Source organism: Stomoxys calcitrans, chromosome 3 (genome assembly GCF_963082655.1).
Source record: "Stomoxys calcitrans chromosome 3, idStoCalc2.1, whole genome shotgun sequence".
NCBI lineage: Eukaryota > Metazoa > Arthropoda > Insecta > Diptera > Muscidae > Stomoxys > Stomoxys calcitrans.
This window is the reverse complement of record NC_081554.1, coordinates 12,876,391-12,893,538: the sequence shown is the minus strand read 5'-3', so window position 1 is coordinate 12,893,538 and position 17,148 is coordinate 12,876,391. Positions and strand designations below refer to the sequence as shown.

The window sequence follows — 17,148 nt, the reverse complement described above, 5'->3', positions numbered from 1 at the left end:
CTCAATTTTTATCCGAATGAACTGAAATATTACACAATAACTCCTACAATGTTCGGCATTCATTTATGGTCCGAATCGGACTATAACCTGATATAGCTCCAATAGCAGTTATTATTCAATATTCTTTGTTTGCCTAAAAAGAGATACCGCGCATAGAACTCGACAAATGCGATCCATGGTGGAGGGTGTACAAGATTCGGCCCGGCCGAACTTGGCACTCTCTTACTTTTTACTGATGTTCTCGCCAGGATTTAAACCCAGACTTTCGGCATCATAGGCGGACATGCTAACCTCTGCGCTACGCTGGCCTCCACTACTTCATATAAGAACTCAAAAATATTCGTGATGATTTCTATCCAAATGTTGGTCTGATGGAAGTTCGGCCGGGCCGAACTTAACGCCTTTTTACTTGTTACGGATGTTCTCCCAGGATTTGAACCCAGACTTTCAGCGTCATAGGCGGACATGCTAACCTCTGCACTACGCTGGCCTCCACTACTTTATATGAGAACTTAAAAATATTTGTGGTAATTTGTATCCAAATGTTGGCCCGAACGAAGTTCGGCCGGGCCGAACTTAATACGGTTTTACTTGTTACTGATGTTCTCGCCAGGATTTGAACCCAGACTTTCGGCATCATAGGCAGACATGCTAACCTCTGCGCTACGCTGGCCTCCACTACTTTATATGAGAACTTAAAAATATTTGTGGTAATTTGTATCCAAATGTTGGCCCGATCGAAGTTCGGCCGGGCCGAACTTGGCACTCTCTTACTTGTTACTGATGTTCTCGCCAGGATTTGAACCCAGACTTTTAGCGTCATAGGCGGACATGCTAATCTCTGCACTACTCATATAAAGTAGTGGAGGTCAGCACTACTTTATATGAGAACTCAAAAATATTTGTGGTGATTTTTATCCAAATGTTGGCCCGATCCAAATTAGTTCGTATCCTTTGCTTATTGATTTGAAGACATTAAAAAATTTTTTAAATTTTTGCTGTTATCGCACACCATTGCTTGTTAGTTGCTGCAGTTTTGTTGCTTTAATGCCTTTAAAAGATTTTCAAAAAAAACCCATTGTGAGAAAATTTGCAAAAAACAAAAAAAAAGTTTGTGTCTTAAGTCTTTTGTTTGTTATTCAATTCAAAAACTTTGGCAATCGGTTTCTGCTAAACCAAGCTTTCTTACACAATTCTTTTCTCGTAAGATATGATTTATACATGGACTAGAGATGTTTTTCTTCATTTGTTTGAAAATTGTAATCGTTTTGTTAACTTTAAACTATTTTTCAAGTTCAACATTCTTCTTGAAATGAAACTTCAATCACCGATGAAGTGATTTGGGAGAATTCTTTTCAATATTTTCAACAAATGTGTGTTGTTTGTTTATAGGTCGACGTTTGGGGTTTGTACTAAGCAGGAAATTCATTCCTATGTTTTTTTTTCAATAGCAAGCAAACTAACTTTTCATAATTTGTCATTTATAGGTTTCTTACTTGGATATTGCTTCCAAGACTCACTAAAAATCATCACTTGAAGAATTTAATTTTTTTAAGATTTTATTATAGCGGACCTCTTCATTCATATTTTTTTTCTGTTTTGTATTATTTATTTTTTTTTTTTTTTTGTTCTTCCACCACCTAATATTCGTTTTTCTATTTTGTCCCGATTTTTCTTTGCAATGCAGTTGCACTTAAATAAATCTTTACCTTTTATGGCCTATTATATTCTGGCTCTACATTTTTCATTCAGGCCAATGTTATGTTACTTTGCGAAGGGAGTTTTCGGCAAAATCCCAACAAAAACATCATTGATTGTAGATTGTATTCCTTTGGAGATTTGTGTATTTTTTTTTTTTTGTTGTTGTTTGTTTTGCAATTTTTCCAACCAGTAAAGCCAATGATGAAAAGCCAAAAACAAAACAAAAACCAGAGAGACAATCACAATATATAAACACCAAACTTGCTGGCAACTATAACTTTAGTTGGTTTTGTTGGATATATATATTTTTTTTTTTTTGTATTTTGTTGCTGTTGTTGTATTTCACTGTGTATAGAGCGTTAAGAACCCGTTTGACTCGTTGAAAAATATTTCTTTTCGCCTTTTAATTTTTTTTCTTTACTTTTTTTTTTCTTAGGCTCTGTTTGCTTGCTGTTTGGTGTTGCTGGGACTCGGTGGCTGGCTGGATGGATGGCTAAATGGCTGAATGGCTGGTGTAGTAGAGATAGTATGGGCTCTAGGGGGGGTTTTTGTGTGGTAATTTATTTTTATTTTTTCATAAATTTTAAACAACTAGAACCACACATTTTTGTGGAAAGCTGTATGCACTGTAAACACGTTCACAGAATTTTTGAATAAGAACTCACAACATTAGAAATAAAAATTTAAGATTCCTTATATTTCAACAAAAGCTTTGTGTAATTTTTGCAACAAATTCTTCTTTTATTGCTTCATATCATTTGGCGTTTTTGTATATTTTCTTATTTTCCATAGATTTTCGTGGGGGACATACATATTTTCTCATAGATTTTCATATTTCTCTCATAGACGATTTTCTTATTGCATTTTTCTATGCCTTATTATGTATCCAATTGGCATTGAATCACTCCCATTATACACTTTTCTTTATTGCCACTTTTTTTTCGTTGTTGTTAAAACAAAAATTATTATGGACATGTATGTTGGCAGTTAAACACTGGGGCATTTACAAGTAACGAGATGATGAGTAGAAAAAAAACGCGCTTTTCCGTAAACCGTTCGTGCAGCGGTAATTGTGTTTTCGTTTCTTTATTTTGAATTTAACTCACACACAAAAAAAAAAATCCGTCTCTCTGTGATATTGTAACGCAAAAGCACACGAAGAACTAAATTTTACATTTTCTACCTGAGCATGCCATACCTGGTAAAAATGCTCTAAGCAAGTGTGGTGACATTCATCAGCGAACATATCAACAAAACAACATTCAACATTCAACACACACGCACACCACAACTCCCATAACATAAAACCATTCCACCACCAAAGCCACTGGAGACCACCTCTCCAAGATATTCACCACTCTGAAAAGGCCATTTGATAGTTGGGAGATACCTATAAACTCTGCCGAATAACCTGTGACCATTCTTTTTCTGCAGCATTGTTGTTGTTGCTGTTACTGTTGTTGGTATCCCAGCACGAAAAAAAAAAAACACAAACACAACAACAGCTCTTTTTACTCTTGAGAGCCCCCGTGAGAGGGAGAGACATTCAAAGATCATTTTCATAACATGCTGCCTATTAGTAATATGAGAAGATAACTAAAACTACAACAACAACAGTAATCAGCAAACAAAAACTACAACAGCAAAAACACTGCACTACCAAATCAGGAGAGCAAATATAGAGAAAGACAGAAAAAAAACGCAGAATTACAATAAGAACCATTTGAGGGAAATTATAAAAAAAAGCAAGAGATACACTGGAAAAAATTATAGGAAATAAAAAGGCATTAAGATCGGCTGACAGGCAGACGGACGGACGGACATGGCTAGATCGCCTAAAAGTGACATGACGATCAAGAATATATATACCTTATGGGGTCTCAGACGCATATTTCGAGGTGTTACAAACAGAATGACGAAGTTAGTATGCCCCCCTCTTATGGTGGAGGGTATAAAAAGGTAAGCCTTGTCGGATGAAAATTGCGCCCTCTATAACAGCAATGTATCTTAAAGAATACATTTAGAGTCGACATGCTATTTTTATACCCCACACCACTACTCTGTAGTACAGGGTATTATAACTTTGTGAATTTGTTTGAAACGTCCAGAAGGAAGAGAGGTAGACTCATTGATAAGTATACCGATCGACTCAAAATCACTTTCTGATTCGATTTAGCGATGTCTGTCTGTCCATCCATCTGTCTGTCCGTCTGTCCATGTTAACTTGTGTACATACTACAGGTCGCAGTTTTCATCCCATCGTCTTCAAATTCGGCATAGACACGTTTTTGGACCTAGAGACGAAGCCTATTGAAATTGGAAAATATCGGTTCAGATTTAGATATAGCTCCCATATATATGTTCGTCCAATTTGCAGTTATAATGAAATAAAATGACCATTTGTTAACGAATTCTATTGAAATTTGGCAGGAAGGATTTTCTTATGACTCTAGACATTATCGGCGAATTTCATAGGAATGGGTTCAGATTTAGATATAGCTGTCATATATATATCGCCCGATTTTCACTCCTAGAGCCACTGCAAGCGCATTTATTGACCAATCAAGCCAACATTTTGTATAACGCGGCGGCCCTATCTCACTGTTACGTAAACCAGGCGATGTAGAAGGCGTCCGAGGCTTGTTGAGAGTTGCTGCTGTCAGATTGTGTTGGGTTCGGGGCCATCAAGGGTTAGCTGTGAACAAAGCGGCTAACGAGATTGCCAGATTTGGGTCTCGAACACACTCTTGGCGTGCGACACCTATGGTGAACCCCCCTGTGTGTAGGTTGGTTGGGATTTTTTGTTCCCTGCTATGGCGAATGTACTGTCTCGACGTGGGATGGCCTTATAGGCGGCAGGGTTGCCAAGATCGCCGGAACAAGGGCGTCTATTGTTCTCGAGCTAGCGAAGGTTATTCTTCTTATGTCAGTTCGCTGACATGGCGATGAGCTTAGGAAGATGATATCTGCAGGGTCTGTTGGGTTGAGGAGGAGTTAGAGACGATTGAGTATCTGCTGTGCCAATGGGCCGCGATGACGGGAGAAGGCGATGGATAATGGATGAACACTTATTGTCTTCACTGAGCTCTCTAAAGTCTTTCGATCCCCGAGTCATTCTGAACTTTTGCAAGAGTCTGATATGGCTGACGGAGCGGTTTCGATACCTCGAAACTCTTAGCGAAAATTGACCGGCAAGCCCAGCGGTCAGAACATACACTAGACGTTCTGTCGACAGTGCAACGAGTGATGGGCATCAAAGAGAGCGGATGCAAAAATCGATGCCTAGACTTAAAATGCCGAGGGGAAATAGAAAGTACACTGGTGCAATGACGCTATAGCTGAGGAATGAAGCGACTGCATTAAACTAAGACGCAGATACACGAGAGCTCGCCGCAGAAGCACTGCTGAGACGGAGCACGTTCTATACAAGGAAGAACAATGGAAAATATAGTTCACACACTCTTCCCCCGACACGACCGTAGAGAAAATGAAGTTTATGAAGAGCCCAAAGACAACATAGCCTGTTTACAATAGAGGAGCTAAGAAATATAGGCCGAAGCCTTCAGAATATAAAAGCCCCCGGTGCCGACGGAATACCGGCCAAGGTCATCAACCAGATAGCTGAAGATAGATCGGAATTTCTTCTGAAAATGTTTAACCGGTATCTATTGGAAGGCATTTTTCCGGAGGTAAGGAAGAGACAAAAGCTGGTGCTCATAATCAAGGTAATCCAACATCCCCATCCTCATACAGGCCACTATGTATGCTGGATACGCACGGCAAGCTAGCTTTTTGAGCGACTTATAAAGCCACTGCTCCAAGACTCCGCCATTGAGAGAGGTGGATTCTCAATGAGGCAACATGGTTTCCGGGCACGAATGTCTAAGAGAAGTGGTGAAGATAAATAAGACGGCTGCGATAAATAAGACACTGGATGCGAAGAACGGATTCAATAGCTTCAGATGATCTGATGTCCTCCAAACACTCGGAGAGGATTTTAATATGCCAGAGAATATTCGCATCTGAGAATATTTGCCTATCTACCTAAAACTCTCAGGATGGAACGAGGGAATATGAGATCACATCAGGAGCGGCGCAAGGCTCCATACTTGTATCAGATCTTTGGAATGCCCGTTATGATGGAATACAACGCACAGAAATGCCAGACGGAAACTTTCTATCAGGATATGCTGACGACATCATTGCAAGAGACACGGAAGGTGCAGACCGCAAACTGCTGCTGGTGATGCTAAGGGCAAAGTGCTGGCTGGAAGACGGAGTTGCTATTCCTTACGAGACAAATATCGCAGTGGAAGTGGATACGCGCTTTGACGACATACTTATGAAGACCAAGAGATCGATACAATATCTAGGGATACGACTGCATGCAAAGCTGACCTATGCAGAGCTAATTCGGCGTGCGACAACAAAAGCAGCGAGGATAACAACGCAACTCAATCGACTGATGGCAAACATAGGAACAGGCGCACACTCTTAAAGAGACGAAGAATCGAAATTGGTTGCCAGATACTGCAGACAGCATGCTGAGCGAAATCCCTGCTTTCGGTACCGAGAAGGGCGCCTCCTACCGAACAGTGACGGAGCCCACAGCCCCTGCAATAGCCGGAATGGTTCCGATAGACTTATAGGCCATGGAGTGATTCCAGCTCTACACCGCCAGGTGCAACATCCAGAGGGGACAAGATGAGATTCAAACGGATAGGAGACTATCACGCAATGGCAACAATGGTGGACAAGTGAGTATAGGGCCAGGAGGACGGGAGAGATAGGAAGCACGGCGGTGTCAACTATTAGGTCACACAAATGCTGGCAGGCCATGGTTACTTCCGGAAATACCTGCATAGAATGGGCAAATGGGCTATCTAGCAGGTGAATTTTTGAGTAGCTAGAGGTTGCAGACGATGTGGAACACACATTCTTCCAATGTGAGCTCTGGGTTTATAGACACATGGAACTTAAAGCAGCCATGGGCGACTGGGACAATACTTCAGAGGATGCTGGAAGACAAGAAGAATTGGGAGGCGGTTATGAGATACGCCGAACAAGTACTACACAGAAAGCAGATTGACCTGGACGCAGAGGCGTAGAGTATGAATGCAGAGTTCTGGACCCAGACACAATGAAGATGATTTGGAAAATCACCAGATATGGGGTCCACCTCGAAGTAATGCAAAAGCGATTCAGAGGTGGATTTAAACCGAAGTAATGCGAAAGCGGTTCCGAGGTGGAATTAATACCCAGGGGTGACACAGGGTGGGTTTTTAGTCGATTGCGTTGATAACGGAGTACGGCATAAGGCGATAAATCATATTCCCATCCTGAACCACAAAACAAAACGCACTGCCAAAGGACGGCTCTATACTAAAGTTTCACTAAAGTTTTTAGCAGGAGTGACGTAAAGTTCGTTGGTCTATAAGTCTTTGTTGTCGCATAGCCTATCTAGCTTGTGTGGAAGTACTGTCCCTGCCTTTTGTCTGCCTATGGCGTAGATGCCTATCTAAGTCATGTTGTGACATATGAAACCCGGATGAGGCGTTGAATAGGAAATATTTTGTCATCTCTGGTGACTTACATGGCTTTGTATTGACATCAAGGACCAAACTCTTAAGACCAACCCTTCTTTTACAGATCCGGGTCTCTCTGCACGTCCCTTGGTGGTTTTGCGGGAAATGTGTTTTCATCAAGATCCTCATCATATCCTCTATAGATTCCCCTCTGTTTTCAATGACATTGACATCCTTGGAAATTTTAATTTTGCAAAAAAATCGACAAAATAGAATACTTCTCCCAGTGTACTATTATTCACATTATTTTCAAACACAACATGATATAACCATTCTTAGTCGCCGTTTCGATTTTGTTATAGATGATGTTGTTTTTTTTGTATTCGTTGAATCCCCACTATCACGGCCTGCCACTGTCCACTGCTAATAATAATATACCCCACAACAACATCAAGAAGAAGGAAAATCAACAAAAAACAAAAACAACAAACAACACATGAAAACATAAAAAACAAACCTTTTTGGTGGCTGCTGCTGATGATGAGGATGCTGTTGCTGCTGTTTATGCTCATACTATTGTCAGATTGCATTGATCTAACATAAAATTTATACACAGAGACAGACATGTGAATGGACAGACAGACAGACAACATTCATGCAACCCAAAACATACACTGCTGCTCTCTAGACCTCTACAAAGCTAAGCCCCCCCCCCCCGAAAAAAACCTCCAAACACACATACACATACACACTCAGATGCTCACCTTAGGAGACAAGAGTGTGGATATATGTATTAACATGTTCGGCAGCAGCAGCAGCAGCAATTTTTGTAATATAAAAATTTTAAAATTCAAGAAAAATTGCTTTAATATTAAACAACAAAAGCGGCAAAAACCATAGCAACAAGAACAACAACGACAACAGCAATAAAAACCACAGCCATACAGCGAAGAGAAAAAGAACTGACGACAGGTCCACAATTAGCCACACAGCCATAATATAACAGATAGAGTACTACGTACAAGAAGAAGAACAACAGCAGCAGCAACAGCAGCATTGCAAACCCAGCCAACCATACATACACACACACAACATATGAGCCCATGGAGAACACACGACGACGAGTAACCTCTTTGAAGAAGAAATTATCATGCAGAGACACATACGCACCGATGACCAAGAGTAGAAACATACAAAAAAAAAACAAAAACAAAAACAAGCTTAACATATCGGCCAATAATTTGTGCCCCTCCTTCCCATACCCTATACGCCCCGTTCGTAGCCAGCAACCAGACAACATGAGCCCTTTTTCACTGTACGAAATGAACTCAATTGCATCAGCAGGCAATAGTTATCAACACACAACAATACAGACACGCATTAAGGTGCTGAGTATAGCAAAAACAAAAAAAAAATGTTATTATCTGCTACCTCTCCATTGGTTTAGTAGCATCTCCAGAGAGTATGAGAGTGTCAAAGGAGAGGAATTTGATTTTAAACCCTTTGCAATTATTATGAAATTTTCAGTTGCGTGGTGGTATGGGCATTAAGGGAAGGATAAAGACTTGGGTTTGGGGATAAGCTATAAATTTGTTGTCTAACGAGATAGACTTTTTGGGATACAGCTGTTGTAGTGTCCTAATGTTACCTTGCCTCTCTATTGCCGCCCATCATACAACACAGACATGAGTTGGCATTGGTCTTATTCTTAAGCTCCGTAAAAGTCCCCAGGCCTCTACATCCGGAGCAACTCGCATTTCGAGCCCATGGCCCACCAACATTGCAACCAACATCTGTGAGCCTTCTCAGTTCACTCGTGGATGTGACATTTCCAAAACAGTTTCTTATCTAAAATAACTCCCAAATAGGCAATCGAGTCGAATATCGAAATAACTTTGGTGAAGAAATGTTGCTACTCTAATCGGACCATCTTCGCCTTCTTTGTAAACAGGCAGGGTTCCGACTTCCCTCGATTAACTTCCATATCCATAGGTCTAACCCAATTGCTTTCTAAACTTTCAGCTTTCTGTTAATTGATTAGGATTCTCGATCCTAAAAGGCCTTTAAACGTAGTCTTAAAAACACAGAGGTTCAAATCCCTTTTCATTTATTATCCCTTGTGTTTCAATTACGGTGTTCACCCATAGGCCCCCCTCTATGTTTATCATAGTTATCACATTTTTTCGTCAATTTCAAAAAAAAAAAAATCTATTTTTACAATATTCTAACCTCTTTAAACTCTTAATTTACTAAATAAATCAAAAGACTTAAGAAACAAACCCCCCCCCCCCCAGTAAGCCCTCTGCTTAGATTTTATTCATCCGCCACTCGCCAACATTCCACCATACGCACTAGAAAAGTTTTAAACAACATTTAGCGTTAACGCCACTGCATACCTTAGTTAATTTTACCCTTAATATAAACTCTCAAAATATTTCCTACAAAAACAAAAAAAAAACTCCAACACTCACAAAACACCAAGCAAATGAGCAAGAGAGAGTTAGTTCAAACACACACCACACATGGTAGGGAAACTCACCACACTTGTTCTACAACTTGTAGTAGTAGCCTGGATGCTGTAAACTACATGGCTCTCTAGCAGAGAGCTCAACAAGAGGAAAACGACTTGCTCTTACTCTCAATTAAAATGAGAGGTGAATTCTCTCTCTCTCTCTCTCTTAGTGTTCTCTCATAGACAGAGAAAAAGAATGAGATTAGTATATTGGAATTTACATTAATGAAGATACCACAAATAAACCCAACGACCAACAACAAATCAGCCAGCCACAATAAGCACTGAAAGAGCGAATGACAATCGGAAAAAAAACAAATGTTTAGTTCAATGTGAAAGAGGTAACAGCCGCAGCACCACCACTGCACTTCAATCAAATACAAAAATACAAAAAAAAATGCAACATAAGCAAAGACACCAAATCCAGCATACCCAAGTGTAGGGAGCCGAAGGTGGAGAAGCCGCAAAAGGGTAGCAAAAAACAGCAAATGTGCAAAAATAAACAGAGTCTTAGGACCACTGTGAATGTTGCAAGAAACAGGCCCATAGGTGGCTTGATGCAGCTAGACCAGATTGTAACATGGTTTTACCACAGTTGCGAGTTGTTAAATAGCAAAACTGATTTCATTAGAGGCCCATGAAATTTGAAAAATCTAAAAGCCAAAATGTTAATCAAATTTTCTCTAAAGGCAAAATTTCTTTGAAATTTCAATAAAATATTCTACAATGGCAAAAATTCAAAATTTCTGCATGGACAAAACTCATAATTTTTAAAGACAAAATTTTAATAAAATTCCTTTAAGACAAACTAAAAATAAAAAAAAAAATGAGAAAGCAAAATTTCAATAAAACTTGCCCAAAGACAAAATCTTAAGAAAATTTGCTCAAAGGCAACATTTTTAGAAAAATTTCGAGTATTTTCTCTAAGAACAATTTTCTCAAAGGACAACATTTCGAGGAAATTTTCAAAACAAAATTTTTAAGAATTTTTTTAAAAAAAGACTAAATTTCAATGACATTTAATCTTAAAAGAAAATTGTAAGGGCAAAAGTTTAATAAAATTTCCTCGAAGAAAAAAATGTTAGGAATTTTTCACTAAGGCAAAATTTCGAAGAATTTTTCTCAGAAGACTAAATTGCGAGCAAATTTTCCCTTAAGACAAAATTGCAAGAATTTTCTGTTAATACAAAATTGCAAAGAATTTTTCTTTGACGACAATATTTAGAGGATATTTTCTTTAAAGGCAAAGTGAAAGTGGTTTTCTGTGCTGATGACGTCATCTTTTTGATTGGCAGTCGCTTTCTTTCTATTATCGCATATATACTTCGGGGCGTGCTAGCTAAGATTTTTGGATGGGTGAGTGCCAGCGGGCTTGGTGTAAACCCAAAAAGACAGAGCTGGTGGTGTTCACAAGAGGGGGAGCAGCCCCTCTCTCTGAATTCTAAACACCTGTGTGTTTTTTTACCAGCAATTAAACTGAAGAAGAAACGTTGAGGAGAGAATCAAACGGAAGCTTAATGCGCTCTTCTTATGTCACAACTCGTTCGGTAGGATTTGGGCACTTTTAGGCCAAGTACGGTACACTGGATGTACACTGCTATGTTACGGCCTATCCTCATCTATGGGTGCCTGGTGTGTCACCGGACTCTCGGTATGATGGAAAAGCTACAGGGTATTGCGGCGGTGGAGATATCGGGGGCAAGAAGGACTGCTCCGAGAGCAGCACTGAATGCGATACTTGATGTGAGACCTTTACGGCGCTCTTTGGATTTCAGGCATTCGTTTATTCTGCGGAAGGTCGCTGGTACGGGATGACTTCGTGTCATTGGCGATTCTTCGATGGCAATCTGGAGATTGTCTTGGGCTGGGAGCGTCGATCCTTTCTTAGTTCTTAGTATTGCGGCGGTGGAGATATCGGGGGAAGAAGGAGTGCTCCGAGAGCAGCACTGAATGCGATACTTGATGTGAGACCTCTACACTTGTACGTGAAGTAAGCAGTCTTGGAAACTCTCCCAGACTGGGGGAGTCAGAGACATGGCGCTCTTTGTATTTCAGGCATTCGTTTATTCTGCGGAAGATCGATGGAACGGGATGACAACGTGGCATTGGCGATTCTCCGATGGCAATCTGGAGGTTGTCTTGGGCTGGGGTTGTCGCTCCATTCTTAGATTCCTCTGTTTACACGGATGAGTCCAAGCTTAAGGGGGCACTGGAATTTTTTATGAATTCCTAAGAATAAGAGAGTCGTATAGACTTCTACACGGATGCGGTGTCTTTCAGACTGCGGTTTTTGGGATCCTCAGAGCCTTGGATATAATACTGTCCCAATATATGTAGGCAATAAGGTGGCACTGAAGGCCCTGGCTGTGGGTAATGTGATGTCGTGGCTTGTTGATGCAAGGAGCGTCCCGGACGTTTAGGGCTTACTATCATATCGTGCTAGGTTCCAGGCCATACAGGTGTGCTGAGGAATGAAACGACTAAAGAGCTGGCCTGGTTTGGATTGCTGTTGGCTCTGAGAATGTGACGCCAATGGTAACCCTCCCTATGTGTTGCCTGTCTGCAATGGTGGATGCCCCTACTACAACGAATGCGCTGACTCGGCATGGGCTGGAGTTGTGGGCTGCAGGGTTGCTAAGGCCCTGTGGCCAAAGTTCTCCGGAACGAGGATGTCGATTGTCCTTGAGCTGGGGAAGCGTGATCTTGGATTGTTGCTGGGAGTCCTGACCGGCCACTGCGATGACAGGTCGCTGACATGCCGATGGGTTTGACACGGGGATGATTTCTACAGTGTCTGTGGCGATGAACAAGAGTTGGATACGATCGAACATATGCTGTGCCTATGACCCACGATGGCGGGGAGAAGGTGAGGATTATGGGCGAACAAATCTTCTCGTCGCTGAGCTCTCTACAGAGCTCTCATTCTACCACCGAGTCTTTCTGGACATCTGTAAGGCAGCCCTCTAGTCGGTGAGACTTGTTTGGTTCTCCTTGTCCGTTTTTCGTTTATCTCAATCTTTTTCTACCAAATTTCATGCCTTTTACACTATCCCCCTCTCTCCCTCTTATTTTTCTACCCTCCACCATAGGATGGGAGGTATACTAATTTCGTCATTCCGTTCTTAACACCTCGAAATATGCGTCTAAGACCCCATAGAGAATATTTACTCTTGATCGTCATGACATTTTAAGTCGATCTTGATAAGGCTTCTTGAGCCTGTAGAGGGCTCAATTCCTATCCGATTTGGCCGATTTCGCATGAAGTGTTTGGGTTTGACTTCGAGCAACTATTTCAGGTATGTTCTAAACCAGTCCATATCCTGATATAACCGGGGCTTCTAGAAGGATATTTGCCTGAAATTTTGGAGGTGGTGATTTTCTATTTGGAAATGTCATTCAAAGAACTTGACAAACGCGACCCATGGTGTAGGGCCGAACTTAGCCCGGCCGAACTTAGCACTATTTTACTTTCTTTTCTAGGACGCAAACAATTGACCAAAGGTATCTGAGTGAAGCTGTTGCCAACTTTGGTTGCCAGGCGCGTGTCCTTTAATAATCATAAGGAAATTTCTCAAAAATTTCAAATACATTTTCTTTAAAGACGAGTTTTCGATCAAATCTTCTGTTAAGACAAAAGTTCAATAAAATTTTCCTTAAGACAAAATTTCAATTAAAGATCCCTCAAAAATTGTAGAAAATTTTCTCAAATGACAAAATTACAAGGAGACTTTCACTAAAGGCAAAATATTGAAGAACATTTCTTTAAATCTAAATTTTAATAAAATTTTCTCTAAAGACAAAATTTTAATGAAATTTTCTCTTAACACAGCCATTTAAGTGAATTTTTCATAAAGACAAAAATTGGAATCAAAATTTGTCTCGAAATTTTAAGTGTTTCAAAATCTCCCAGATTCGCTAAATTGGTTTGATAAACAAAAGACTTAAGAAACAAGCACCACCTTACTCATTGCCTAAGCTATGGAGACTAAAAATTCGTATCTACTCTATCCACCGCTATTTCATTTACCACAAATGTAAGTCCAAGTTGTAAACATACAATACCATCTCACATGGCAAATGCCTGTGTGTGTGTGTGTGTGTGTGTGTGTGTGTGTGTGTGTGTGTGTGTGTGTGTGTGTGTGTGTGTGTGTGTGTGTGTGTGTAAGTTTGTGTCACTCTCAATATCAAGTTGGACTATGTGGCTGATTGCGGGATTCGAGTTGAGCTCAGACGCTTGTTGCCTTTCGTTGGGGATGTTGTCTGTTGACTGGCTGTTGGACTGTTGACGCTGTGGTGGCAGTTGCTTTAATATACGCAATATATTCATATGTTCAACATACAAAAACAGGTTTCGCTGTGTGTTGTGTTTTTTCTACTTTTGCTCTTTTTTGCAGCTTCAACAACGGCAGCAGCAGCAACAAACCATCAAATACGACAAACAAACACCATATCATGGCCAACGTTGGCTCTGCCACAACCTTTCTTCAAGTGCAGCACCAGAAAACCATGGTTCCATGGTTCCTCCATAGATTGCCTGCCAACTGGTGGTGGTGGTCATATTGGTGTGTAGCATAAAAAGCGAGTTGCCAAGACTGGCCTTTGCAGGCAAGATATGAATAAAGCGCAGTGTATGATTGGAGTGTATGTGTGTGTGTGTGTGTGTGTGTTTATTGCTGTTGATGCTGCGACTGATGATGTTGAGGCCGCATGTTGCTGTTGATGATTGGTATGCGGTGGCAAACTGGATGGATGCTTGAATTACTATTGCCTTGCTGCTGTTGTTGTTGTTGCTATTGCTGTCTGTGGCCTGTGTTTTGTTGTGTTGCTTAGACGCTACAAGGATCATGGAACGTGTGCAATAAGCTTATTTTGTTTACCGCTTTCATGCGAGCTGGCCAGGATGGTTGGTGGGCAACGTTCGCTGCCGTTGCCGAGGTGGCGATTGCAGGGGATGGTGAGGTGAGTTTGAGGGTATTTGTATTTGCTCCTAAGTTAAAGGTATGTTGAAAATCATCCATTCTTTTGGAGCAGCAGGTTGCGTTGTTGTATCTTGCCATCGTTGTCGTCATAGCTCATGCGGTGGCTGTTGTTGTTGTTGTTGTCGCCGCCGCTTTGGTCCCTCTCAAAACTCCTTGACTCCTCGACCATATATATTAGTTGAAGTTGGCCCGTTGTTTTGTTTTGTTGGCTTGCCTTCATTTTTGTTATTGGCCTTACTGCTGCCTCCGTAGATGGCAGAGCATATGTGTGTGTGTGTGTGTATTTGTGGTGAATTGGCGAGCATATTCCTGCAGCATGGCAATATGCTTGTGTATGGTCTATACGTATGCGTGTGTGTCTGTGTGTGATTTTTGCACATTGCACACATTACCTTTTGGTATTCGGATATTGTTTGGTATTTTGGTGTGTGGTTGAGGTGTGTTATCAAGCGTATAAGAATGCCTGACCAAAAATTACCTTCCTTTTACAATACAACAAGAACAACAACAACAAGGAACTTTTCTTTCATTCTGTCCGTTGCTGTCTCTTGTTGTTTAAGTCTTTTGTTTTTTCATACTGCTGCCTGTTTTTGTTATTTTTTCGTTGTGGTTGATTTTTTTTCATATTGAAGACATTATAGTATGGCCACGTAAAAAAATTATTATAAAAAAAAAATAATAAATAATTAATACAAAATTATTACCGTAAAACATAGGTGAACATGTCCATCTATGATGCTGAACGGCCGGGTTCAAATCATCAGAAAAAAAATCAGCGGTGGTTTTCCCCTACTAATGCTGACAACATTTGTGAGGTACTATGCCATGTTAAAACTTCTTACCAAAGAGGTGTCGACACGCCGTTCGTACTTGGCCATAAAAAGGAGGTCCCTTATCATTGAGCTTAAAACTTGAATCGCACTACACTCATTGATAGGTGAGACTTTTGCTCCTGTTCCTTAGTGGAATGTTCATGGGCACAATTTACACAAATTTTTAAATATCAGCTTTTATGGGACCCTTAATTGAAAGATCGGTCTATTTAACTTTATTTTTATACCCACCACCGAAGGATGGGGCCATATTCATTTTGTTCTTCTGTTTGCAACACATCGAAATATCCATTTTCGACCCTATAAAGTAAAAGGTGATTTTTAAGAGCTATAATAAAGTTTTTCAAAAAAAAAAAACCACATACATCTCATAAAAATGCATGAAATCTTTATTTGAAGCGATAGTACGGTCCACAAAATTTATTGTTTAAAGATTATTTCACGCAAATGTTGACCTTGAATGTCCCATTTTGGCATCCTCTTTCCAATATTTCGGACAGCATCTCACGAATAAATGCTTCAGTGTTGTCTTCCTATGCCGGTCAATTGAAGCGGGCTTGTCTGTATAGACATAAGCTTTAACATAGCCCCATTAAAAAATAGTCTGAAGGCTTTGAATCGCACGATCTAGGCGGCCTATTGACTGGTCCCGACCGTGAAATAAAATGTTCATCGAACTCGCCTCTGAATAAGTCCTTTGTTACGCATGTTGTGTGGGATGTGGCACCGTCTTGTTGAAACCGCATGTCATGCAAGTCAACCTCTTGCATTTTGGGCAAAAATGACATTCACAGTTACGCAACGACTCGCATCATCTTTGAAGAAGTACGGTCCAATGATGCCACGAGCCCATAAACCGCAGAAAACTGTAACGTTTTCTGGATGCATTGGTAGCTCTTGCATTTTGGGCAAAAATAGCAGTCACAGTTACGTTACGATTCGCATATCATCATTGAAGAAATACGATCCAATGATGCCGCGAGCCCATAAACCGCAGCAAACTGTAACTTTTTCTGGATGCATTGGTAGCTCTTGCACTTTGGGCAAAAATTACATTCACAGTTACGCAACGATTCGCATCATCTTTGAAGAAGTACGGTCCAATGATGCCACGGGCATATAAACCACAGCAAACTGTAACATTTTCTGGATGCATTGGTAGCGCTTGCAATGGTTCTGGCTGATCTTCACTCCAAAATCGACAATAGCGCATATTTACGTACCCATTGAGCAAAAAATTTACTTCGTCGCTGAACACCAGAAGCACGCGATGACTTTCTACACAGTGTACGCATTTTGACAATAAACTTAAAAAATTTGCAAGCGTTGCTCGTTTGTAAGACGATACATATTTAAATTATTGACCAAACTGAAGATGTTTGACAGTGAAACGAAACGTCCATGAGCTGTTTAAACTTGTGGCGCCAAAAAGATAATAGCTAAAAATTCACCCTTTATATATATTCTTGATAGTCATAAAAATCTAAGACGATCTAGCCAAGTCCGTCCGTCCGTCTATTTGTTGGCATCACAACACACTCTTCAAAACTAAGGATATTGAGCTAAAACTTTGAACAGATTCTTTTTTTATACAAAGC

At 40.4% G+C, this 17,148-nt stretch overlaps 1 protein-coding gene across 1 annotated transcript in view; it reads right to left on the bottom strand.

The window, feature by feature from the left end:
• Positions 1 to 2,831, bottom strand: part of LOC106089983 (protein dachsous) — a 449,615-nt gene extending 446,784 nt beyond the window's left edge. Inside the window, exon 1 of the mRNA XM_059364882.1 lies at positions 1,710 to 2,831. The gene's annotated coding sequence lies outside the window, so the exon portion shown is untranslated. The remainder of the gene's footprint in view (positions 1 to 1,709) is intronic.
• Between the last annotated feature and the right edge of the window lie 14,317 nt (positions 2,832 to 17,148).